Source organism: Artemia franciscana, chromosome 19 (assembly GCF_032884065.1).
Source record: "Artemia franciscana chromosome 19, ASM3288406v1, whole genome shotgun sequence".
NCBI classification, from domain to species: Eukaryota; Metazoa; Arthropoda; class Branchiopoda; order Anostraca; family Artemiidae; genus Artemia; species Artemia franciscana.
The window spans coordinates 33,213,733-33,238,880 of record NC_088881.1 but is presented as its reverse complement, the minus strand read 5'-3'; the positions used below and the strand labels follow the sequence as shown (position 1 = coordinate 33,238,880).

Here is a 25,148-nt window from a genome sequence, read left to right as displayed (position 1 = left end):
CATATACTACTAAATTAATGTCATTTAAAGTAATATATTCGTGAAGGTACATAATAAACATTGGGCACCCTTGCCCTGGGGTATACAAGTTATATAAATACAAGTAAGGGAGGAAGGAAATCCCTAGGGGTATTTAATAAATTTTTGAAACTACTTATATTTATATACTATTCGTCAGAAACAAGAGCTAAGAGCTCATATCGCACTTGTGACGAGGTCAAGAGGAGCCAAGAGCTCATATGATATGACCTGTAGTAACATTCTAAGAATCAATAGATTGCTTTAAAAGGAAAATCAGAGGCTTAATGCCGGTCGGGATTTAAAATAAGAGCTCTGATTCAAGAGGTCCTTCTAAATATCAAAATTCATTAAGATCCGATCACCCACTCGTAAGTTAAAAATACCTCAATTTTTCTAATTTTTCCTTTCCCTTTAGCCCCCCAGATGGTCGAATCGGGGAAAACAACTGTAACGAGTCAAAGAGTGCAGCTCCCTGACATACCTAACAATTTTCATCGTCCTAGCACGTCCAGAAGCACTAAACTCACCAAAGCGCTGAACCAAACCACCTAACTCCCCCAAAGAAAGCGGATCTAGTCCGGTTACGTCAATTACGTATCTACTGTGTTTATAAGCGTTTTCCAAGATTTACGGTTTCCCCCTCCAAACCCCCCCCCCCCAATGTCAACAGATCTTGTCGGGATTTGAAAGAAGAGCTCTGAGACATGAGTTTCTCCTAATTATCAAATTTTTTTAAGATCCGGTCACCCATTCTTGAATTAAAAACACCTCAATTTTTCCAATTTTCCCAAATTAACAACTTCCAGCTCCCCCAAAGAGAACGGATCCGTACCAATAATGTCAATCTCGTATCTATAGCTTGTGCTTATTCTTCCCATCAAGTTTCATCTCGATCTCTCCACTCTAAGCGGTTTCCAAGATTTCCGGTTTCCAAGGTTTCCTTTTTTCCCTCCAGCCCTCTATGTCCTTGGATCCAATTCTAATTGAAAATGGATTATCTGAGACATAAGATTCTTCTGCATATTAAGTTTCATTAAGATCCGATCACCCATTCGTAAGATACCTCGATTTTCACGTTTTCCAAGAATTCCAGTTTCCCCCTCCAGCTCCCTTCAGTGTCATCGGATCTGGTCGGGATTTAAAATGAGAGTTTTAAAGCACAAGATCCTTCTAGATATCAAATTTTATTAAGATCTGAACACCCGTTCGCAAGTTACAAATACCTCATTTTTTCTAATTTTACCGAATTACCCCCCTCCCCCCCAACTCCACCAAAGAGAGCGGATCCAAACCGGTTATGTCAGTCACCTATCTTGGACTTGTGCGTATTCTTTCCACCAAGTTTCATCCTGATCTCTCCGCTTTAAGCGTTTTCCAATATTTCCTGCCCCCCCCCCCCCAATGACACTGGATCTGGTAGGGATTTAAAATGAGAGATCTGGGTTTCGAGATCCTTCTAAATATGAAATTTCATTAAGGTACGATCACTCTTTCATAAGTTAAAATACTTTATTTTGTCTAATTTTTTAGAATCACCCCCCCCCCCCAACTCCCCCAAAGAGAGCAGATCCGTTCCGGCTATGTCAATCCCGTTTCTAGGACTTGTACTTATTTTTACCACCAAGTTTCATCCCGACCCCTATACTCGAAGCGTTTTCCAAGATTTTAGGTCTCCTCCAAACTTCCTCTTCACCGGATCCGGTCGAGATTTAAAATAAGAACTCCGAGACATGGTATCCTTCCAAATATCAAATTTCAATAAGATCCAATCTCTCTTTCGTAAGTTGAAAACACCTTATTTTTTTAATTTTTCAGAATTATCCCTCCTCCTCCCAACTCCCCTGAAGAGAGCAGATCCGTTCCAGTTACGTCAATCTCATATCTAGGACTTAAGATTATTTTTACTACCAAGTTTCATTCCGATCCCCCCACTCTAAGCGTTTTCTATGATTTCTGGTTTCCCCCTCCAACTACCCCCAATGTCACCAGATCCGGTCGGAATTTAAAATAAGAGCTATGAGACACGATATCCTTCCAAACATCAAATTTCATTGATATCTGATGACTCTTTCCTAAGTTAAAAATAGCTCATTTTTTCTAATTTTTCAGAGTTAACCCTCCCCCCCCCCAACTCCCCCAAAGAGAGCGATTGCTTATCTGCGATATTTGCTTATTCTACCCACCAAGTTTCATCCCGATCTCTTGACTCTAATCATTTTCCAAGATTTTCGGTTTCCCCATCCACCTCCGCCTACTCTCACTGGATCTAGTTGGGATTTGTAATAAGAGTTCTGAAGCACAAGATCCTTCTAAATATCAAGTTTTATAAGATCTAATATCCCGTCCATAAATTACAAATACCTCATTTTTAATTTTTCCGAATTAATCCCCCCAACTCTCCCAAAGAGTGCGGATCCGGTCCAGTTATGTCAGTCACGTATCTTGGATGTGTGCTTATTCTTGCCACCAAATTTCATTCTGACCTCTCCACTCTGAGCGTTTTCCAAGATTTCTGATACCCCCCCACAACTCTCCCCAATGAAACTGGATTCAGCCAGATCTAAAATGAAAGATCTGAGTTGCAAGATCCTTCTAAATATGAGATTTCATTAAGATTCGATCACTCCTTCGTAACTTAAAAACACCTCATTTTTTCGAATTAACCGTCACTCCACTCCCCCCCCCCCCCCACAGACGGTCGAATCGGATAAATGACTATTTCTAATTTAATCTTGTCTGGTACTGATTTTTCTCATTTTTCAGAATTAACCCTCCCCCCAACTTCTCCAAAGAGAGCGGACCCGTTCCGAATATGTCAATCACGTATCTAGGATTTGTGCTCATTTTTACCACCAAGTTTCATCCCGGTCTTTTTTTTCGAATTAACCTTCTCCCCACTCCCCCCAGATGATCGAATCGGGGAAACGACTATTTCTAATTTAATCTAGTCTGGTTCCTGATACGCCTGCCAAATCTCATCGTCCTAGCTTATCTGGAAGGGCCTAAACTAGTAAAACAGGGAAAGACAGACAGACAGACCGACATAATTTATGATCACTATATGTCACTTCGTAAATACAAAGTGCCACAAAAACTTGTTAATACCACAGAAATTTACGAAACTTTTTCTAAGACCTTTTAAGCCCTGAAAGCAAGAGATAAATTATGGTCTAACTCGGTGTCTTCAAGTATCGCCCCGATTTACGAACAATTAGCTACAACTGAAGCCCAGCTGGAGAAAATAAAAAGTCATCTGCTGGAAAATATAACCAATCAAACAGTTCGTGGTAACGAACTGTTGTAAGAAGCGACCCGGCTCAATAGCAACCAAAACTCTATAAAATGGAATTTTGATACCAATAGTTACATCAAAAGAATCGCATTTTATTGCTGATTTTAAATATATAAGTTTTATCAAGACCAGTTATACTCATCGAAAGTTACGAGCCTGTGAAAATTTGCCTCATTTTAGAAAATAGGGGAAAACACCCCCTAAAAGTCATAGAATCTTAACGTAGAACCTTATTGTTCCCGTTACCTTATTGTAGAAGTTTGAAGCTCCTATCTACAAATATGTGGAATTTCGCATTTTTTTTGGCCAGAAGACATCACGGATGCATGTTTATTTGTTTGTTTTTTTGTTGTTTTTTTTCCAGGGGTGATCTTATCGACTGAATGGTCATAGACTGTCGCAAAAAGGCTCATTCCAACGGAAATTAAAAGTTCTAGTGCCCTTTTTGAGTGAACTAAAAAATTGGAGGGCACCTAGGCCCCCTCCCACGCTCATTTTTCCCATAAGTCTCCGGATCAAAATTCTGAGATAGCCATTTTATTTACCATAGTCGAAAAACCTAATGACTATGTCTTTAGGGACGACTCACTCCCCCGCAGTCACCTTGGGAGGGGCTGCAAGTCACAAACTTTGACCTGTGTTTACATATAGTAATGGTTACTGGGAAGTGTACAGACGTTTTCAGGGAGATTTTTTTGGGTTTAGGGGGAGATTTGAGGGGGGGGGGTTACTTGGGAGGATATTTCCATGGAGAAACTTCTCATGGGGGAAGATAATTTCAATGAAGGTGACGCAGGATTTTCTAGCATTATTTGAAAAAACAACGAAAAAATAAATATGAAAATTTTTTTTCTACTGAAAGTAAGGAGCAGCATTAAAACTTAAAACGAACAAAAATTATTACGCATATGAGGGGTTTACCTTCTCGTTATACCTCACTATTTACGCTTCAAGTATTTTTAGTGATTTCAACTATTTATTCTACGGCCTTTGTGATTCAGAGGTCATTCTTAAGGAATTGGGACAAAATCTAAGCTTTAGTGTAAAGAGCGAGGTATCGACGAGGGTTTAACCCCCTAATATACGCAATAAAAACATACTAATATAGAAGTTCGTTACGTAAGTTAATTCGTAAGTTACGTATATTTTTTACCAATGAAGACGTTTGTAAAAAAATAAAAGTTCTAGTTGCTTTTTTAAGCAATCAAAAACTTGGAGGGCAACTAGGCCTCCTCCCTCGCTCCTTTTTCTCAAAATCTTCCGATTAATTGCAATTAATTAATATGTACATTTTGTTTTAATTATTTATGTGCGGAGAGCCAAGATCAAAACATGCATTAATTCAAAAACGTCCAGAAATTAAATAAAAAAAACAAGTTTTTTTAAATGAAAGTAAGGAGCAACAACAAAACTTAAAACGAACAGAAATTACTCCGTATATGAAAGGAACTTTTCCTCCTCAACGCCCCACTCTTTACGCTGAAGTTTCTTACTGTTTTAAAATAGAGTTAAGAGAAGAGTCAAACTTTAGCGTAAAGAGCGGGGCGTTGAGGGGGAAAAGCCTCTTTCATATACGGAGTAATTTCTGTTCGTTTTAAGTTTTAATGCTGCTCCTTACTTTCGTTTACTTTCAGTTACTGAAAAGTTCAATGACCCAAATTCATTGAACAAAGAAGGTACTGAACTGATAATCAGCCAGGTTTATGATTCAATCACGCTCGAGTTTAATCCAAAGTTTGCAAAAATTGAGCAGGCTCTACTAGGTTGTCTGAGATTTCAAATTGAAAATTTGGAGGAGAAAATTGGTCGAATAGAAAAAAAGCTTGATAATCAAACAGTTCGTGGTAACGGAGCGACTTGGCTCAATAATAAACGAAACTCTAAAAAACAGAATTTTGATGCTAAAATATACATCAAAATAATTGGATTTTCATGCTGATTTTAAATATATAAGTTTCATCAAATTTAGTCTTTGTCATCAAAAGTTACGAGCCTGAGAAAATTTGCTTTATTTTGGAAAATAGCTGAAAACACCCCGTAAAAGTCATAGAATCTTAACGAAAATCACACCATCGCATTCGGCGTATCAGAGAACGCTATAGCAAAAATTTCAAGCTCCTATCTACAAAAATGTGGAATTTCGTATTTTTTGCCAGAAGACAAATCACGGGTGCGTGTTTATTTTTTTTTTTTTTTCAGGGGTCATCGTATCGACCAAGTGGTCCTAGAATGTTGCAAGAGGGCTCATTCTAACGGAAATGAAAAGTTCTAGTGCCCTTTTTAAGTGACCAAAAAAATTGGAGGGCACATAGGCCCCCTCCCACGCTAATTTTTTCTCCAAAGTCAACGGATCAAAATTTTGAGATAGCCATTTTGTTCCGCATAGTATAAAACCATAATAACTATGTCTTTGGGAATGACTTACTCCCCCACAGTCCCTGGGGAAGGGGCTGCAAGTTACAAACTTTGACCAGTGTTTACATTTAATAATCCTATTGGGAAGTGTAGAGACATTTTCAGGGGGATTTTTTTTGGTTTTGGGGGTGGGGCTGAGGGGAGGGGGCTATGCGGGTAAATCTTTCCTTGGAGAAATATGTCGTGGGGGAAGAGAAATTCAATGAAAAGGGCGCAGGATTTTCTAAAACTACTATAAAAACAACAATGAAAAAATAAACATGAAAAAGTTTTTTCAATTAAGGAGAAAGTAAGGAGTAGCATTGAAGCTTAAAACGAACAGAGATTATTACGCATAAGAGGGGCTCTAAATATACTTTAGCATAAATAGCGAGGTATTTAGGAGGAGATGAATACCTCGTTTTTTATGCTAAAGTATTTTTAGTAATTTCAACTATTTACTCTATGGCCTTTCTGATTCAGGGGTCATTTTTAAAGAATTGAGACAAAACTTACGATTTAGTGTAAAGAGCGAGGCATTAACGAGGGTACAAACCCCCTTATATACATAATAAAAATATAAGAATATAAAAGTTTGTTACGTAAGTTAATTCTTAAGTTACGTATATTTTTTACTAATAGAAACGTTAGTTAAAAATTAAAAGTTATAGTTGTCTTTTTATATAACCGAAAAATTGGAGGGCAACTAGGCCTCCTTCCCCACCCCTTATTTCTCAAAATCGTCTGTTCAAAACTAAGAGAAAGCCATTTAGCCAAAAAGAAATTAATATGCAAATTTCATTCTAATAATCTGTCAATCTGATTCAATACAAAAAATTCAATAAGATTGGACAAGTCCTATGGTGGAGAGCCAAAATCAAACATGCATTAATTCAAAAACGTTCAGAAATTAAATGAAAAAAAAACTAGTTTTTTTTAACTGTAAGTAAGGAGCGACATTAAAACTTAAAACGAACAGAAATTACTCGGTATATGTAATGGGTTGTCCCCTCTTCAACGCCTCGCTCTTTGCGCTAAAGCTTTTAATTGTTTTAAAAAGTAGAATTGTGGCAAAGAGTCAAACTTTAGCGTAAAGAGGGAGACGTTGAAGAGGGGACAACCCATTTCATATACGGAGTAATTTCTGTTCGTTTTAAGTTTTAATGTCGCTCCTTACTTACAATTAAAAAAACTAGTTTTTTTTCATTTAATTATGATCAAGAGTCCATGCTTGATAGCCTTGTATTTCATGGGGTAAAGTAGTTTCCTGGTGTAGACACTCATACGACAATATCTAACATTATAAATAGCAAAATGTCTGTGCTGGGCCCTTTACTTTATTTAGTTTACGTGAACATGATGCGCGTTTATCTAAAGGATACATATATTACTAACATTATTGCTAACAAAATTTCCAAAATCCGCAGATAATTTGATAGCAAAAGCTCGTACTACTCTCAAAAGATTAGAGATGTTTACAAGTGTAAGTTTGCTGTGTATGAATGTAAAGAAAATTTTTTACTGACATTCTGTAGAGTGGGTGATTCTGTTGATGTAAGTAGTAAAGTTCTATTTGGTGAAAAGCCTATTTTACAAGTTATTTCACTGCGGTACCTCGGTTTCCATAATGCTTCTAATCTATCGTAGAAGCATCATAGCGACATTATCTCCACCAAAGTTGCACGTGGAGTTGGCATCCTCAAAAGATTGAAGCATATTCTGGCAGAAAGTATTCTTCGCACGATATATTTTGCAATAATCTACCCATATATCATACGGATGTTTAGTCTGGAGAAGCAATTTTTATGTTAATTACAAGCTAAATGGCTTTCTCATAGTTTTGATCGGACGACTTCGCTAAAAAAAGGGGGGTGGGAGAGGAGGCCTAGTTACCTCCCAATTTTTGGTTGCTTAAAAAGACAACTAGATTTGTTTTATTTTTTTTACAAACGTTTTTGTTAGTAACAAACATACGTACCTTACGAATTAACTTATGTAACGAACTTATATATTTGTGTATTTTTATTACGTATATGAGGGGGTTTGCCCCCTCGTCAATACCTCGTTCTCTACACTAAAGCTTGAATTTTGTCCCAAATCTTTCAGAATGACCGTTGAATCACAAAGGCCATAGAATAACTAGTTAGAGTTACTAAAAATACTTTAGCTTAAAGAGCAAAGTATTGTGGAAGAGACGAACCCCCTTATATAAGTAATATTTTATGTTCGTTTTTAAGTTTTAATGTTTATCATTACTTCCAGTTGAAAAAAAATTCTCATTGCCTTTTTTTAAATGATGCTAGAAAGTCCTGCGACCCCTTCATGGAAATTATCTTCCCTTATGAAAAATTGCTCCATGGAAAGATCCTCCCACGTAACCTGCCCCCCCCCCGACCCACCCTAACCCCAACACAAAAAGTCCCCCTGAAAACGTCTGTACGATTCATAATTAACAACTACTATGTGTAAACAATGGTCAAAGCTTATAAGTTGCCACCCCTCCCCCGGGAGCTGTGGTAGATTTAGTCATCCCCAAAGACATAGTTATTAGGTTTTTGACTAAATTAAACAGAATGGCTATCTCAAAATTTTGATCCGGTGACCTTGGAGAAAAATGTGCGTTGGAGGGGGCCTCGGTGCCCTCCAATTTTTTGGGCACTTAAAAAGGACACTAGAACTTTTAATTTACGTTAGAATGAACCCTCCTGCGACATACTAGGACAACTAGGTCGATACGATCACCCCTGAGGAAAAAACAACAACAAAAAAAACAAAAAAGTACGTAGCCGTTATCTGTCTTCTGGCAAAAATACAAAATTCCACCTTTTTTATGATAGGGGCTTGAAACTTCTACAGTAGGGTTGTCGGATACGCTGACTCTGATGGTGTAATTTTGTTAAGATTCAGTGACTTTTAGAGGGTATTTCCACCTATTTTCTAAAATAAGGCACAGTTTCTCAGGCTCGTAACCTTTGACCGGTAAGACTAAACTTGATGAAACTTATATATTTAAAATTAGCATTAAAATGCAATTCATTTGATGTAACTATTTGTACCAAAATTTCGGTTTTTAGAGTTTTGGTTACTATTGAGCCTGGTTGCTCCTTACTGCAGTTTGTTACCACGAACTATTTGAAAATGTAACTTGTCCATGAATAAAAGTAATATATTCTACTATAACGTTGAGATAGAACTTACCAATGTCTCAGGTTTTCCTGTCCCTTATTTATTCTCGTTTTTTTTTCTGCCCATTGTGAAAATTCAAATGCTAAACCGTTATCTGACTTGTAACCAACCAAATTCCAATGGTCAGCTGTTACCAATTAGACATGTGAAAAATTTAAATTCCCTTTAAATCCGGTCGTAATATCTCAATTAAGTCAACAGAGTTTAAATATTCTGGTACAACCCTCAAGAGAGCAATTAAGCCAATGAGAAAGGAGGAAATCTCGGTACGTATTTCAATGCTATCTTAATAGAATTAGCTTTCAACCTAGGAGATTGACCTTAAATTGAATCAACTAGACAAAATAAAGAACCGGAAATCACATGGGAAATATATTATTTGGGCCATATATTTGCACATTAGGGGTGGGGGGTTGGTTGTCAAGCGGAGCTACAGTACAAATGTGCAAACTACAATTATTCTGCATATTATGAAGTAAAAATTATTTTAACATGTTTCCTTCTCTAGAATTTTAACCCAAATACAGTCAATCTGAGGAAAAAGCAATAATATCACCAAACAACGGCAAATAAGGGCAATTTAAAATAAATACAGGAAAATCGAAAACTTTTAAAAATTACGTAGGGCTATATACAATCATTAGTGGGGGAAAGGGAGGGATGTGAGACAGTTAAACCGGAAGTGACCCAGAAAGATAGTGTAAATTCTCTGAATTTAATCAAGCACAAAAGCGTTATTATAACGTCTAATTCAGACATAGTTTAAATGTAACCAGGCTAGCGAATAGTCGAAACATTCATAAGATATTTAAACTTATGAATGTTGCTTGGAGGATGGTGAGTAAAGGCAGAACCACACCTTACAAAGCATAATCCCTAAGAAGACTCCTCTAAAGCAAGTGCACAGCTGTGGAAAAAGACGATATATCTGCCTCCCTGCTGTCCAGTTGGCCCCTAGCTTATTAGCTCTCTCTTGGACAAAATCCATAAGGTGAAATGGCTCCTTTTCCCTTAGCTTAGAAGGGACAGATAACCTGCTTGTCCGCACATGGGTAGGTGATAAGACATTCAGCCCCTCCCTGAAAAACTTGGAGAAGGAGTGTCATTTATCTGAAATATTACATAATATGGCCGTGTCATGGAAAATTATTTAAAGGTTTGCCCCCCCGTCCCCCTTGCGAAAATGTCTGTAGGCACCCATGCTTATAAGCCTTACACCCATCTCTTCTTTTCTAGTTGTGTCTATAATTATAGTTTTATAAGATGTTCCCTTCTTCTTCTTTTTTAAACAAGAAAAAATGTGATCTGGTAATGGGCTATTGACGAGCTACGATTTTCTTACCTGCAGCCTGGCCAAATTCCTTGCATATTGATAAGCTCAATTTAAGACCATTTATAACAAGTTAACTTCAACCGCTGCTTGTTACGTAGCTAGTATAGTTCTTAATTTTCTTGTATCTCATTTTTTTGTATTTTGTCTTGACTTTTGGATTCAACTTTTAGTTGAGCTCGCTAAAATTTCAAAATATTTACCTTTTCTGTGGAATTTCGCAGCAGTTTTCACTACAAGCTCTAATAAGCTTTTCATTGCTTTCATTGCTTTTCATTGGATTTTCATTGCTTTTCTTTGCTTTTCATTTGATTTTCATTGCTTTTCATTGGATATTTAAGACCTATTTTTACTAAAATCACCCATATTTGCCCCATTCGCTGCAACCTAGTAAAGAACAAACCACGGCCCAAAATAACCAAAAAATAAAACAAATACGTTTAAAATAAAACTGCAAAAAATTCCAGAAAAATTTCCCCCTGCTGCTGATTCATGAATGATAACTATTATTTCGATAAATTTTAATAGTAAAATGCTAATTTGAGAACAATTCCATGGAAATTTAAAAAGATAGGCTAAAACCTTCGAAAATGTCGTAGGAACAAAAAAAGGTTACCTACATATTATCCCGACTCCACCCAAGAAGTGAAGCTAGGTTAAACCTGATGAAAATCTACCTAAACAGGATGAGAATATTATTTTTAGAAACACAATTATGGAAGCTATAAAAGAGAATTATGGAAAGCAGGCCACCCGAACACATTATATTGAATTCCTAAACCTCTATACATTAAATATTCAATAAAAATATACCTATATCGTAGTTTTTCTCAATGAGACTAAGCTAATTATAACCTACTGCAGACAGAACAACCGGTTTTTCTTAGATCTTAATGATCAAATGTCTTGAGTGGGGTCGGGATAGTACGTAAGTAGCAAAATAAATACTCATTTGGAATCACCAGTGCCAAAACCATGATAAGAAAACTTGCAGCCCCCCACCTTGAACGACAAGGAAAACCCCTTTTTTTGTAGGCTATTGGTGGCACTGATGTGTTCTTTTTTATTCTTTGTTTTCACTGATGAAGACCGAGATACTTCATTCATAAAGTGTTTGGCATGTCATCGCTAATCTTTATTCCTCGGGTTACCAATTTTCCTTGGCTACCTATGTATCCGCGCCATATTTGGCAATTTCACACATTTAAGGAGTCAAAATGTATGCTGTTGCATCTTCCGTCGTTTTTTGAAATCAGAGCAGGGTCATGACCCCCTTTCATCCTCTCAAATGACTTTCCTTAATGTAAATCATTGAGTTTCAAGAGTTTCCTGGAGGGGGAGAGAAGGCTTCTAACACGCTAAGGTGGTTATACTACCTGCACATTATTGTCCCCCCTTTTCACATTAAATCTGTTTTTATGGGGCTATGAAGATTTACGGAATCTTTCATAAAATAAATTTATAATTTTGTTATAAAATAAAATATACTCATAAGAGGTGGGGTGGAGCCTCCAAATGCTTTGAACGACCCTGTTAAAATTTTATCTTAGCGCTGAACTAGTGGTGAACCTCATTGTGAATAGCTTCATCGGGATTATTAGTGCCGAAGTTTTAAGGCGAATCGATGACACAAATTTGTTGACCCCCACTCCCCCCTCTAAATACGAAACGTGAAGCCCTCTTGCCTCCTCCCACCAACACTCTGGAAGTTTCAGTTTGATCCCCACCTTTCGCTCCCGAGATGCAGAAATAATATTCCAAAAAAGCAGATGTGCCATTTTGATAATCTGATAAAGCCAAAGAAGAAAATCTTGAAACACGGTTGGTGTATGACCAGTTGGAAGAAAAATAAGAATATAAACTTATATATCATATGTTTAAAACATAACATCCCTAGAGTTGGAAAATACCTGGTCTCTTTCGCTTTCCTCGGCTCCTTCCCCCAAGCCAAAACTCAAAGCTCAGTTCGCCCTCCAGCACCCGCAAGAATTTTCAATTCGATCTTGCGAGCTTTACTAATCTTTGCCTAAACTTCTTTTATTTTACTAAATTAATAAAGATGAGCCAAGCTGCAAACCAGAAGCACATTAGGGGGGGGGGATTAAAGAATTAGAACCCCTCATTTCATGGGCCAAAAATTTACGCTTAATAAATTGATAATATTCTTTTGCCTTTGTTTTGCAAATTAATTTAGTTTTAAAGAGGAGAATCTCAGCATAACCTAATTATCTTATTACAAAGTTTTGACAGTATTTTTTTGTGTGTTCTTTTTGACGTTTTGACCTCTATTGACAAGAAGGAGTGTCACTATTGGCTTTAATATTACCTTCATTATAAGTCGGAGAGAATGTGATGAAACCTTTGCTGAAAAATCAGCCAAAAATCAGCTAAAAACACATAGCACCAAGCAGCCTAAGAGAGTATTACTTTCTTTGAAGGTGTAGTTGTCTTCGGGAAGGAACACGTTGCTAATGTTTGAATTTTTACGGACGAAAAGCGACTGCCCAAAAAACTTCCTTATTTTGAAACAGCTAAAAGACAATTTTTAGGAAATGTTTTTTTTAGGTATGAATAGGCCTATGATAATTCCAGAGGGCCAAAATCATTTTATTTTGACACCCCCCCCCCCCCCCTGTGTGGACCTTTTCTGTTTTTAGTCATTTTTGTTGTTGTTGCTAGAAGAGAAAGAGAGGCAACTATAGATTGTTAATTTTATGTATGCTCTTTTTATGTTTAAAGTCGTGTTTGTGACAGTTCAGACCCCCCCTCCCCGATCGTCCCTTATATTACTTTAGGCTATATCTAAAACTAACATAAAATAAAAATTGTATTATTACATTCCTTATTTTAGGATTCTTTTTAACATGAGAGTTACTGCCCTGACGGTGAAGTACTCACCTCCTGATGAGTACTCATCTTACGTTTTAGAACCGGTGACTCTTTCTAGACTCTAGTTGCAGTGGTAGAAGTTCAACGGAAAATACCTCCTAGTTGTATTTCTGTATAATTTTTCTTTTTGGATCACATCAATTGCCCTTCCAAAATAACGCAGTCAATGCAATTTTAAGTTTTATTTAACGATTCATGAACTATATTTCCCGCCATTTCACTATAAGTCTAAAAATGCTTTTTTTTTCAATATCCTTAATAGTTAGTTGATGTATTGAAACTTCCTGTCTCCTGATTATATACTGAAAGAACTACACAAACACTCAAAAGAAATAAGCTATTGGTTGTGAATAGTTTTATCATTCATCTAATTACTTTTATTTCCAAGGTTGTTTCTTCTGACATCAGAAACTTAAAATCATGTCCTCTTTATCACACTTATAGCAAAATTGTTTCCTCTTTATTGTTGACAAACAAATAAAGGAGTTGCACAATTTTGATGGCCTGTCTCTACCCATGACATTAAGAAAACAACAACCAACACCATCTAACGATATCTGTCATAAATATAAAAGTTGATATATAGGAACCAAAAGATGAATATGATTTGTATTTTTTTTTTCCTTATCATTTTAATTTTGCTGGCCAGTGGTCAATTGAAGTAAATGTACAGAAGGGAGTAAAATGTATTTTTTGGATCTAGGGGGGGGGGGTGGTATTTCGTTTCTTTGCTTTTTTCGATTTTTCAATGAAAATAGCAAAAAAGTCATTTTCAGTGAAAATACCTCCAAAAAGGTGTTTTTAAACTAGGGAGTAGTAACCCTATCCCTCCAATGGACGCCTCTGCAATGGACCAACTCATATCTTGCTCTTTTCTGATAGTGTTTATATCCAGCTTAAGGCAGGTTAAACCTGAAGCTTCTCTAATAAAGGAAAGACAAAATATTGTTGCCAGCCATAATTTGTGAAACCTTATCATAAAACGAGCATTTTAGCATGATTGAGCATCTATGTAAATTCGAAGCTACTCGAAAACCGAGCTTCCTTTTATGCCAATCCAGCATAGGCTGGGCGTCTAAAATCGATAATATTAAGCGACAGATTCGAATTTCAATATTTCGACATAAATAGTTGCTTGTTTTTAAGAAAAATGTATTACTTTATGTAATTGGTAGGTGTCCATAACACTCAAACTGTCATAAACAGGCCTGGATTTACCAATAGGCCAAGACCTCAAAGTACCAGGTGCGCTCCTTCGCCGTGCTGCCTATTCATGAAAAACTGCTTTTAAAACCACACGCAAATTCCATGGCCACTTATAAACTGTCAGATGTCTTTCAAGAATGACATCTGAGAATTTGGTATCACCTCTCTCTTTCATTACTTTTGGCTCAGGCTCATCGGCTGGGTTCTGTTAATTCTTCGACTATCCCCGGATTTTCGTAGATTTCGCCAAAAATCTCGTAAAAACGGATCGGCATAAGATTTTGGGCCTAGAAGCGTCAAAGCTTTGAATCCGACCCTGGTCACAAATCTAAAATAAATCATGTGATTTTGTCTAATTGGTATCGGTTCCTCTGGAGTATTTTTTACAACCAGAGTCACTTGGTTTTTAGATCCTCTCAAAAGAATGTTTATTTTCGATTCTATGCCTCGCGCCTAAAGGCAAGTTAGTATGTCTCTCTGTAATTATTGCATACAGTCAGTAAGTTTTGTTAAAACATGTCAAATTTTAGACATAGTTTGACAAGTATGCCTTTTTTTGTCTAGTAGTTGGGAGATCAAGTTGAAGCTTTCAGGGAAAGTTATGTTTTGGAGAGGGGGAGGGGATTAGATTTTTATGTCTCCGGGGAAGAGAAAAAGTTTTCTTCTCCCGTCCTCACAAAAGAGTATATGCTACGTTTTTTTTAAAGCATGGCTTTCGTTGGTATATGTACCTGCACAACAGTGTCGTTGCCTTCCCCTCCCCCCAATATTGATCAGAAAATCCCTCTTTTTTGAAAAATTGCTTCTCCCTAAGGAAAAAATTCTTCTAACTCCCCTCCACCACCATCATACAGAGGCTGTTCAGACCTAAGGGTCAGACATATGAACACATATGTTGGTATGCATTTTTACAAATTAATTTTGAAAATAGCCGAAGTTTTTCTGATGAAATCAAAGAGCAAAGCTGAAGGTTAAAATGAACAAAATTACTGCTTGGCACTTTATACAAAATATTTTTGACCAACTGCTGTAAATAGAATGGCTCTTGACAGTTTTTTTTAGAGAGTTTAAATCCTTTCGTAAAACACGAAAGGAAATCATGATTTCATGTATTGAGAGTTTTAAGAATTAGTCTTTTATGTTCTGCTGGCCACATAATGATTTTTTGCTTCTAGTCCAGTTTTGTTGCGTTGGTTTTGTGTTTTCAGTAAAGCACTAGTTTTAAATTACTTCGCAAAACGCCTTATTTGGCTGAATGAATTATTTATTGCAAAAATGGTATTCTGAGATTTATAGATGTCAGGCTAGTATTTACGTACCTTACCAGATAGAAAAATATATTTGGCAATAATTTTAAAGTGCAACATATTAGGATTGCCTACTTGAAAGGACTAAAAACTATTGAAGATTGAACTATTTCTCTAATTTTTACAATAAAGTTAGTATAGTTTGTTGCAAATTTTTTTTCCAGAGTACCACAGTGTATCATGGCACTCCTGAAAGAAGCACAATAGGCTAATAACAAAAGAGGTACCACCCAAAAGAGCAATAGGCTACTATTTAACTCCAACCAGCGTTAGTTCAGATTTAATTCTCCTTTATGATTCGAACTACCCCCTACAAGTCTGTAGAATACTGTCTGCAATCTAGGATCTTTCCAAATGTAATAGTTATCAGAGTGATAATGCACCCCTCCATCCTAAACAGTGTTAGGCATACTGCTAAGTAATATATAGCAACTGAGTAGAGTTACAGTTCTTCTATAGGAAACATCTTAATAAAGTTAATGTAGCCCCAGTGTCAGTAGATTCCTTATTTTATGTTTTTTTCAGTAGGCCTATAATAATCATTACCCTGACAATATCCCCGTCTTTAATGGCCATTTATGCAGCCCTAAAAGTATATTTCTTTGTATTTATTGCTCATCTCCAATCTAGAATAGAAAGAAATAGTAAATTTGTAGGCTAGTTGATAAAAAAATTTAGTTAGGATGAAAATTAATATGTCACTTGATGCCTTTTTTACATGGGGAAGTACATTTTGAGCCATTGGTAGGGCCCCAGAAAGGTAAAACAATCCATTGTAATCAACAGTTCTAAAACATGTTTCTAAAAAAAATATCTAGTGAGAAGAAATTGCCTTTTGTGGCCTATTCAAGGATGATATTTCCATTTGTCTTAATAGTAAAAATGCTATTTTGAAAACAAATTTGCTAGAACTTTTAAAAAGAGCCTGAAACCCCTTGAAAATGACATTGCAGCAAAACTGATGTCATTTTTGCTCCAACCAAAACTTGGTTACCAAGTTTTGGTTTTTGCCAACCAAGTTTTTTGCTCTAGCCTTTTGGGTAAATTTGTGAATGTTAGATTAATTTGCTAGTTGACATATGAAATAAGTTACCATCTAGTTTGCCTTTGAATGGTCTTTCCAAACATGGTAATCAAAGGCACTGACAGAAGCTTTTCCAGGGGAGAGGCCAAACATTAAAATAGCAGTGGTGGTTGGGTGACAGTTTAGGTGGTTTAGTGCACCAAACTACCACTTTACCCCAAAAGAAAGAAGAATTTGCAATCAATTTAAAATCCTGAGAATACAATATTTTTGGCAATGCAGAAAAAACAATTTAATATTTAATGATCTTTGTTTAGATTTGGATGGGTAATCAAACAGTTTGTGGTAACGAATTGTAACTAAGGAGCAACCCAGCTCAAAAGTAACCAAAACTCTAAAAAATGGAATTTTGATACCAATAGATATATCAAAAGAATTGGTTTATAAGTTTAGTATTACCCATCAAAAGCTACAAGCATGAGGAAACTTGTCTAATTTTCGAAAAATGGGTGAAAAACCTCTTTTAAGTCATAAATTTTAATGAAAGTCACACCATCAGTTTCAGCATATCAAAGAATCCTACTGTAGAGGTTTCAACCTCATATCTGCAAAATGTGGAATTTTGTAATTTTGTTAGAGGATGCATGTTTATTTATTTTTTTTCCCAGGGGGTGATTCTATTGACCCAGTGGGCCTAGAATGTTGGGAGAGGGCTCATTAAAACGAAAATGAAGAGCTCTAGTGCCCTTTTTAATTGACTGAAAAGATTGGAGGGCAACTAGGCCCCCTCCCACACCACTTTTTCCCTAAAATTGTCCAATCAAAATTTTTGAGATATCTATTTTGTTCAACATAGCTGAAAGGCCCAATAACTATGTCTTTGGTGATAAAATGACCCCCTACAGCCCTGAAGAAAGATTTTTAAGTTATAAAATTTGCCCATTGTTTTATTTGTTGTTGGGAAGTATGCATAAATTTTTTGGGTGGGGAATGGAGGATAAACTTTCTGCTGGGAGAATTTTCCATGGAGAGGGATGTTTTCAGGGGGTTAACTTTTCAGGGGAAATTTTACACTGGGTGAATTTGCTGGAATTCCTATACAAAATTTCTTTATATGTCTTGCTTTCTCTTCACCAATTCAATTTTACATGTGGAGATGTACAGGGTAGTTGTCTGGAGTAAATTTTTGCCAGAATTGGATTTTCCCTGGAGACAGAGTCAGGTATTCTGGCGTTATTTAAAAATTGATTAGAAACTAAACAAAAAAAAAGATTTTTTTCAACTGAAAGTAAGCAACAACATTAAAACTTAAAATGAATAGAAATTATTACGTATATGAGGGGGATTGCTCCCTCCTTAACACCTTGCTCTTTACACTAAAGTTTAAATTTTGTCCGAATTCTTTAAAAGCAACTCCTGAAACACAAGGGTTGTTTAATTAGAACAATAAGTATATTTTTTAAAGTGCTGAATAACTGTAGCGTGAAGAGCGAGGTGTTTAGGAGGGGGGTATATAAAAATGAAAAAAGTAATTAAATAAAAAAAAATACACAAAACAGTAGCCTGCTTAGAAAAACTATGATATAAACTCCCTTTATCTAGTTCTGTTGAGCAATGCTGAAGCATTGAATGGATATTTTTCAACAATATCAACAGTTTTGAACTTGGTTATCAAACACCAAAATATTTAATGTCTGTACACCCAGTGTTTATAAAAAGTAACGCATTTTCAAAGTAGTTTGTTCAAAGTAGAACTTAAAGCTAAGATTATGAAAATCAAATAAACATTTTAATTCAGCAATTTTAATTTAATTTTGAATACCCAAAGTCAGTATATTTTACCTTCATAACTGTAAAAACTTAAATCTTTTTCAAAGTGACAACTTGATAAATACAATCACTCCTGTAAAAAGAAATGATAATAAAACACAAAAATCGTATCTGTTCAGGAGGAAAATACAGAAATTCCCAGCATTCCGTTCAGGGGAAACATTCCTGATTATAGTTGCTTCATATATCAGCTCATGGGTACTGTTGTAATGCAAGCAAAAGTTGACGGCATATTTTTTACCAAAATCGCCCCTTATTAATTTGTTTTCCTTGTGTTTCCCATAATTATACGAACTTTCTTGTGTACTAATAACTGCACTAATTACTAATAAACAAATACATATTTAGGATCACCATAAAAAGCTGATTCTTTCATTAAGTGTTATCACTAGTTTGGCTCTTATACTTTCGTTATTGACAAGGATTATTACTTACTGTTCAGAATTTACTTACTATGAAGAACTTTTTTTTTTCTCCTACCAAATTATATAATAAAATGTTTGTGGAAAAAGGGTCATTCAGTCACAAATTAGAACTTATATTTTCCTTATTAAGGGTCAAAATTTATTGGCAGAAAGCCAACAATGGGGCAACAAATATTTTGTCATTGGTTTTTCCCTATTCTGCTCTCTTTACTTTGGTTTCCTTATACTTACTTTGTAGTCCCAAATTTTGAGGGGGAACGCCCCCCCCCTGCCGGCGCCCATGATGGTAGTAGCTACTGTCACAACTGCATTCCAACCCTTTCCCTCTTCTAATGCCTGGCTATTCACCTAGGCTGTATACAAATCTGTTGATTTTGTTGCTTTGTATTTTACATATTTCTTTACATATTTAATCTTTATTTCTATACATATTACATATTATTGTCTTTACATATTTCTTACATATTTAATCATTGGTCATAATGTCAGTTTGAAAAAAAAAAAACACAAGGAAATCAAGAAAGTTTTGGGTCTTGCTTTATGCTATATCTAGGCAATAGGGGGGGGGGGCAGCTGAGCTGCATTTGTACTAGTATGGATTATCACATTTTTAAAGAGCATTAGATGGTATGTTTGTTGCTCAGTTAGAAACTTAATCCAAGATTTGACAAATTTGCCATGTTTTCTTTTGCTATATTCATATCATGTAACACCAACTAACATTTACTGTTTTTTTTTTATGTGATCTGATGGTTCTTTTTTTTTTTACTGATTGTTGGTGTTTAAAAAATTAATTTTTTGATCAATTCGTTAGTGCCCACTTCAAAAAAAAAAAAAAAAAATATCCCCACGTTTTGACTCTGGAAGTAATGCAATCACATTGTTTTATCCCAAGGCAACTGCCAAGCTAATCTTAGCTGCAGTCTAAAATGGCAGAAGCCTCTGAAGCCATTTCAGTCAGTTTTCTTTAGTATATCTTTGCCTTTATGGTAGGTAGGTAGGTAGGTATGTGTCTATTTCATAAAAAAAACTAATTAAATTTTGCTTACAATCAGCAATATGCTGCTCAATTTAGGGACCTAAAGCTTTTTTCTGAAATGTTTTATTTTCAGCAGTATCTTAGAATCTCTTTGTAGTTCCAAAACATGTATTTCTGGTACTTACAACCCTATCTGTGATTTGACTAGAAGTTAAGTGCAGTTGACTGTATGCATTGTTTCTGTTTGTTTGTTATGTTATTGTTGTATTGTTATTTTTAATTTCCTATTGCTATTTTGTATTTTTTTTATCATATGTAATTTAGATATTTAGGAGAGTTAGTACTATTTTCTCAAAAGTTAGAAATGCACCATTGTATCACACTGCCATCTTCTTTTCCTCCACTCAAGTGCTATTTGTAAATCTAAGCAAATGCAGGGTTGTAATTTACTATGCGACATCCCCCACCCAGCTGAATGTTAGTTTCTGCAAAAAATCTTGTCAAAAATAAGATAAGCCTGCATAATTCAAGTATCCAGAGAAGTTTTCATTGGTCGGTTTTCTTTAGTATATCTTTGCCTTTATGGTATGTAGGTAGGAATGCGTTTATTTCATAAAAAAAAACTGCTAAAATTGTACTTACCATGAAAAATATGCTGCTCAATTTAGGGACCTAAAATGTCCCTATTCAGCAGCAAAACAACAACATATAAATGATAACTATTCATTCAAAATCAAAGAAATACGCAAAGAAAAAAACAAAAAAAAAAACAGACGAAACAAAAAATGGTAATATATGGATCAGTTTTCACTGTCATTTTCACTTGATTTGGGAAAATTGGCTCCAACTTTGCCAAGAATTTTGACGAAATTACGCCACTGAGCAAATATATTTCAAATAAAATATTAATTTATGGGCGCAAGTGTAATTACTTAAGACTACAGCTAGGGTTTTATAAAATATGGGTGCTTTGAATTGACTTTGGCCATTTACCTGGGGTCAAATGAAATGAATTCCCAAATGTGCAAGAAGAGGTCATAAGAAAGTATTTATGGAAATTAGAACTTAGTGGGAGGGGGTAATGAGTGAAGCTATAAATAGACTGTGGGCATGAGGTAGAGAATATGCAGCTGAATTCCCCTCAGGTAGCTTGGTGCTGTAGTGAGTTATTAGAAGGAATAATTGTAGAAAACCTTTTTTTTTTCAGTTTGTTTATCATCACTTTAGTAACAAAATGAAAGCAAAGGCTAGAAAAGGGTAAGCCTTATTAGTATTACTGAGCAAATAAGAATGCGTTCTGGGACCATATTGGCTATGCATGACGTACGAAATCAAGAAAGGAAATAATTAACGAAAAGAGAAAAAAAAATCAAATAGGTGAAAAAACGAGGATTTTGTTAGCCAGTAGCAAAATATGAAAGACTATGCAAGGGTGAGTGTCTTTTCCCCTCTTGCATAGCTCACTTCAGAAGGTTATATTTTGTCGTTATTGTTTTTTTCCTTTTCTTTGAGCACTGAGGACGACTTGGCGGAGGTTCTTGTCGAAATATTTTTTTGATTTTCGTCTTTCATATTTTGCTATTGGGTGACAGAATCCTCGTTTTCCCCTCTTGCATAGCTCACTTCAGAAGGTTATATTTTGTCGTTGTTGTTTTTTTCCTTTTCTTTGAGCACTGAGGACGACTTGGCGGAGGTTCTTGTCGAAATATTTTTTTGATTTTCGTCTTTCATATTTTGCTATTGGGTGACAGAATCCTCGTTTTTCACCTGTTTGATTTTTTCCCTATTCATTTATTATTTCCTTTCTTGATTTCGTGAAAAAACAAAGAAAAACTAACTGATCTGTCTATGTTCAAAATTGTTAGTAGTGTTAGAAGTATTAATTACATTTCGAGCAGTAGTATGTATATTTATTTGGGTAGTAGTATGTTTTAACATATGTTTGGGCAGTAGCATGTAGTAACATATATTTGGGCAGAAGTATGTATATTTGGGGAATAGAAATATGCAAATACATTTTGGGCAGTAATATTAACAAGTTTCAGACAAAGGATAATAAAATGTAGACAAGAGTTGAAAAGAACTTGAATATGCTAATGTCCCTACTGAATGTGAAAGGATTAGAACTCAAAAAGCAATTTAAACTTTTCTGTGGTATTTTCTTCTTTATAAGTTTGTGTCACTGACACATTTAGGCCATTAGTATATGTTAGAGGCTAAATCTTTATCATCTTCGTCTTCTTTTGGCATCTTTAATTTTATTAAATATTGAAGAAAATATATGAAAAGGGATATTTTATGATCTTATATCGATGAATCTCCCTTGTATCTCTTTATTTTTCTATTTTTGGATTCATTAGAATATTCTTAAAAAAGTATGTAAATTTGCAGTTTTTAAATTCGCCTCAATATATATTAGACCACAAAAGTCTCTCAGGTGTTGTAATCTTGAGGTGGTTTTTAGGTGCAGGGGCATTAATTTTGGAATTTTTATCTATGTTTCACTCTTTCAGTTTAGAATTCTTTAATTTGTTTTGCGATCACTTGTTTCAGTTTTTAAATTCGCTTCAATTTGTTTTAGACAACAAAAGTCTTATGCTGCTGTGCTCTTGAGACGGTGGCTAGAAATAGGGGCATTAAATGGGGGGATTTTCCCTTAGATGTTAGAAAATACCCTTTTTGGTTAAGAATTAAGGAAAGCAAGCCGGCCAGAACGCATTAAATTAAATGCCTAACCACTAACAACTTCTATATATTAAATATTTAATTAAAATATACCTGCATCATAGTTTGTCATGGTAACGAACTGTAGTAAGGAGCGACCCGGCTCAATAGTAACCGAAACTCTAAAATATAGAATTTTGATACCAATAATTACATCGAAAGAATTGCATTTTAATGCTGATTTTAAATATATAAGTTTCATCAAGATCAGTTATACCTATCAAAAGTTACGAGCCTGAGAAAATTTGCCTCATTTTAGAAAATAGGGGGGAAACACCCCCTAAAAGTCGTACAATCTTAACGAAAATCACACCATCAGATTCAGCGTATCAGAGAAGCTTTTTGTAGAAGTTTCAAGCTCCTTTTTACAATAGGAGCTTCCCTCAGAGAACCCTATGAAAAAATTTCAAGGTCCAATCTACAAAAATGTGGAATTTAGCATTTTTTGCCAGATCACGGATGCGTGTTTATTTGTTTGTTTTGTCGTTTGTCTTTTTTCCCAGGGGTGATCTTATCGACTGAGTGGTCCCAGAATGTCGCGAAAGGGCTCATTCTAACGGAAACTAAAAGTTCTGGTGCCCTTTTTAAGTGACCAAAAAAATTGGAGGGCACCTAGGCCCCCTCCCACGCTCATTTTTCCCCAAAAGTCACCGGATCAAAATTCCGAGATAGCCATTTTATTCATCATAGTCAAAAAACCTAATAAATATGTCTTTAGGGACTACTTACTCCCCTGCAGTTCCCGTGGGAGGGGCTGCAAGTTACAAACTTTGACCTGTGTTTACATATAGCAATGATTACTGGGAAGTGTACAGACGTTTTCAGGTTTTTTTTTTGGTTTAAGGGGGAGAGTTGAGGGGGGGTTACGTGGGAGGATATTTCCATGGAGAAACTTCTCATGGGGGAAGAGGATTTCAATGAAGGGGGCGCAGGATTTTCTAGCATTATTTGAAAAAATATGAAAAGTTTTTTCTACTGAAAGTAAGGAGCAGCATTAAAACTTAAAACGAGCAAAAATTATTACACCTATGATGGGTTTCCCTCCTCGTTATACCTCACTCCTTACGCTAAAGTATTTTTAGTAATTTCAACTCTGTATTCTACGGCCTTTGTGATTCAGAGGTCATTCTTAAGGAATTGGGACAAAATTTCAGCTTTAGTGTAAAGAGCGAGGTACCGACGACGGTTGAACCCCCTCATAAACGCAATAAAATATACGAATATAGAAGTTCGTTAGGTAAGTTAATTCGTAAGTTACGTATATTTTTTACCAATGAAAATATTTGTAAAAAATTAAAAGTTCTAGTTGCTTTTTTAAGTAATCTAAAAATTGGAAGTTGGCCTCCTCCCTCACTCCTTTTTTCTCAAAATCTTCCGATTAATTGCAATTAATTAATATGCAAATTTAGTTTTAATTATTTATGCGCGGAGAGCGAAGATCAAAACATGCATTAATTCAAAAACGTCCAGGAATTAAATAAAAAAAAAACAAGTTTTTTTTAAATGAAAGTAAAGAGCAACATTAAAACTTAGAACGAACAGAAATTACTCCGTATATGAAAGGGGCTTTTCCTCCTCAACACCCCGCTCTTTAAGTTTCTTACTGTTTTAAAAATAGAGTTAAGAGAAAGAGTCAAACTTTAGCGTAAAGAGCGAGGCGTTGAGGAGGAAAAGCCCCTTTCATATACGGTGTAATTTTTGTTTGTTTTAAGTTTTTAATGTTGCTTCTTACTTTCATTTAAAAAAATTTGTTTTTTTTCTTACTGGGACCAAGCTAATTATAACCGATTGTGGACAGACAAACCGTTTTTTTTTTTTTTTTTTTTTTTTTTTTATATCAAACAGAGTTAACGTCTTCAGTGTATTCGGGATAATACACAAGTACCCAAGCATTTACTAGTCAATTCTTGTGTTTAAGCTTAAAGATTAGCTTTTCAAAACCGTTTTGCTGCCAAACTTGTACACGGTCTCAGACAAAGTTATACCCCAGTAGACCTTTTGCACTGAAACCAATATCACCATGGATAGGTATTTGCAGTGATGTTTGTAACTTATATATGTGGATATGCACCATCTTTTGGTATTTGCTCATCTGCAGAATATTGACTATTTGGCAAGCTAGGCATGTCTTCAAGCCACGTGCCAGAACAAGACCCATTAGTAACATCATTTGACGTCAGGACGACTTGCAGAACGTTCTGTCAACTTGCAGAACGGTCTTTCTGAGAGTGTTATTGCCCCAATATATGTTAACATGTTCAAGATGAATCTAAGCAGGCAGTATAAGTTTAACTGCAAGGCTCCAGAGTGGCATCGATGCACGATAATTTTAGAAGGGTCACTATTAAATCTAGACTTCTAGGGGGTAATTTTGCCTCTTTAAAAAGAAATTCCATACAAACGAAATTTCAAAATTTCGAAATTTCTTTTTAGTGATTCTTACGGTAGTGTAATAAAAACTTGGTGTTTTAGGACCTTAATGTCAACAGTGGCTTATTAGTGAAAACGTTAGAATAAGTTACAAATATAATGTCCTTGGCA

The 25,148-nt window shown here is 35.5% G+C and overlaps 1 protein-coding gene across 3 annotated transcripts in view; it reads left to right on the top strand.

Annotated features, from left to right (window-relative positions):
• LOC136039588 (uncharacterized) overlaps positions 1-25,148 on the top strand; it is a 221,891-nt gene that overhangs the window by 46,010 nt on the left and 150,733 nt on the right. Inside the window, exon 1 of one of the 3 annotated variants that reach the window (XM_065723446.1) lies at positions 15,572-15,756. The exons of the other annotated variants lie outside the window; for them this stretch is intronic. The gene's annotated coding sequence lies outside the window, so the exon portion shown is untranslated. Of the gene's footprint in view, positions 1-15,571; positions 15,757-25,148 lie in introns of those variants that run through there. 3 annotated transcript variants of the gene reach the window in all.